This window comes from Atta colombica, unplaced genomic scaffold (genome assembly GCF_001594045.1).
Source record: "Atta colombica isolate Treedump-2 unplaced genomic scaffold, Acol1.0 scaffold252, whole genome shotgun sequence".
Lineage (NCBI taxonomy): Eukaryota > Metazoa > Arthropoda > Insecta > Hymenoptera > Formicidae > Atta > Atta colombica.
In genome coordinates, this window is record NW_017259351.1 from 527,812 (window position 1) to 530,828 (window position 3,017).

The following is a 3,017-nucleotide window of genomic DNA, read 5'->3' on the forward strand; positions in this document are numbered from 1 at the left end:
AAAAAGATCCTAGAATTACAAAAGAATTGTACTTAATTTATATTCGAGTTATCGCTATTATTATATTTATTCTATTATTATATTTACTATTATTATATTTATTCTACTAAACTTACGTGTATGATTCCAATTTTAAATTAATAATGAAATTAACAGTGAAAATTATTTCCTCCATTTACACTCTGAGTCTTTCTGGCACAAATAAAATTTTACTTTCAAATTTTTTCGTAATAAAGAGGAGAGAAGATAATACAATTTTTTTTTCATTATTTTTGAGTTATACATTTTTAAATGATTTTCTATGTTTTTCTCATTTTTGTTCAAATTTTTATGTATTGTTATATAAAAATTTTAATATTTGTGTTAAAAATATTTGGTAATGTAATGCAGATCTTGAGAAATAATCTTGAATTTTCCTATCTTTTTAAGTTTAGAATAATAAAAAATTTGGACTGGATAAAAAAATCTAGATTGCAAACAAAGAGAATAAAAATGATTAAAAATATGACTGAAACGAAGAGTTAAATATAAAGAATACATTAATATTTCTATTATATATAATTGTAGGAATATACGTTAATTATTATATATTTACCTAAAAAAGAATGTATACTTATTTAATTGTAATAGTGAGTTCCGTTTATTTTTCGGTATTTTCTGAAACATGCAGCAGTGGCCTCCTTGTGAAATTACTGCTCGCTACGGCAATTGCCGAAATAGTCAATTAACATTTTTCATCCGTGTTGCTGTAAAAGTAGCGCAATCGCAGCCACAGCGGATTAGAGATTTTTGCTCGTTCTCTCATTGGGAGTACGGAGAAAGCGCGCGCGGATTTTTCGATTACTTGGCTCGTTCTTATAAGCTCGCACTGCGTAATTTTCCAGTGACATCATTCCGCTTGAAACTGTGTAAAACTCAGAGGCGTGTAAAACTCAGTCAAATCAGTTAATTTACAGCGTGATAGTCGCTACAGCAAGAATAACATGCAATATTACTTACATCCAATGAATATGCATTATGCGCCACGCATTAATCTTACTTCAAGATTTTATTATTCGTATTGCGTATTACACAGCATACAAATTAATTATTCACTATGGAAACTACCGTTAACGACGTACAAAATAATATGTAGTTCATAATTATACTACCAGATGTATATTGCGGACTGAATAATTACAACCAAGAAGCAGATTATCGAATTGGAAAGCAGAACTGAATCTACAAAATATTGCGTGGATTATACGCAAGTGTTTAATGTTTAATGAGAAAGAGAATTTCAAATTAACGGATAGACATTTTCGTATTATTATACTCAAATAGTACCAAAATATTTTCGTGTGAGATGTACTCCTGTATAACTGAAAATATTTAATTGTTTGGAGAAACTATTTATACTTACTTGAATGTAAGTATAAATTTGCAAGGAGAGAGATATTTTTTTATGCAAAATTAGATCATTAGTTTGTTTGGATTTTGTTAGTATTTTATTTGGAAATTACAGGTAATTGCTATTTAATGAAATGAACATAATTTTGAGTAACAGCTCTCGCGTTTGTTGGTTGTATAATTGTATTTATTAAAAGTGATAAATTTTAAACTAAAATTACACATTAAAATTATTTATGTATTAAAAGCAGGTAAGTCATTTTTTTAACTAAATTAAGTTAAAGTTAATGACTTATAAAATTAATTTAAAATATTTAAGTTAAATATTTAAGTTAAGTTAAAAATTAAATGAACAAAAAGCTAAATTAGTTACAGTTATATTAAGATTGAATTAATTAATTCAAATATTGAATTAATTAATTCAAATTAAATAAAAAATTAATTTTGAAAAACATTATTTTTATTAAATCAGAATATCCGAATTTTTCTTAAAATCAGATTATTTTAAATAACAAAACAATTATAATATGGAGATAAATTTAATATTTTATTTTTAAATTATGTAAAATAACAAAGATATTTCTTGTGTAATAAAAACTGTTTTTTTAATATTTGTATATGGATATTTTCATATTTTGATATTTTTATATTATAAAAGAAAAATAAAATGTAATTTTTAAAAGTGTAAGGAATCTTGTACTTCTCATTGTACTGGCCATGCTTGCACATCTTTGAAAATTATACATAAATAAAAATTTTCTATTCTTTCTTTCTATTCTTTGTTAACGAAACAAGAATAGCATGACGCAATTGTACTGATAGCATTTCCTAAATACAGATCCCATGTTTAACTTTAACTGAGAATCTATCACACAATCATTGAGCTTTTTTCTAAATTAATTCTTTAACGTTCAAGATCTTATAGAAAATAATATTGGCATTTAGAGAGATAAAAAGAAGAAGATTAATAAATTAAAAAGTTAAAAATAAAACAAAGGCTATGAGCCAAGCTAAATTTTAATGCTGGATTAATTACAAAAACATAAGTTTATTAAAATGGGTGATTATCATTCTTAATGTTGAAATTAATACAATTTGAAAAACAATAACTTGCTAATACATATGATTTTTCAAATGAGTCGTTGATTTCAAATTGTATTAATTTCAACATTGAGAATGACTCAATAGAGATCGAAATGTTTGTTTTAATAAACTTATGTTTTTGTAGTTAATCCAGCAAGATCTAGCTTGACTTATAGCTCTTGTTTTATTTTTAATTTTATAAATTATTCGAGTCTATTTTACCAACAAATTAAAGTCTGAGAGAGAGAGAGAGAGAGAGAGAGAGAGAGAGAGAGAGAGAGACTAAATTAAGTTAAAAACAAATCCGTTTAAACTTAAATTATTAAGTTTTAATATTTTTTTAAAATTTTTATCTTATTGATTAGTTATTATTCAATCCTGATTGAAAATAAAACAAACCTGAATTATCTAATTAATGGCCAGGTATTACGTACATTGAACGTTTTATTAACAGAACAAATTGGACTAACAGAACGAATTGGAAAATAATTTATCGTTACAAGAATTTTTTTCTTTCAACATTATTATATATATATATATATATA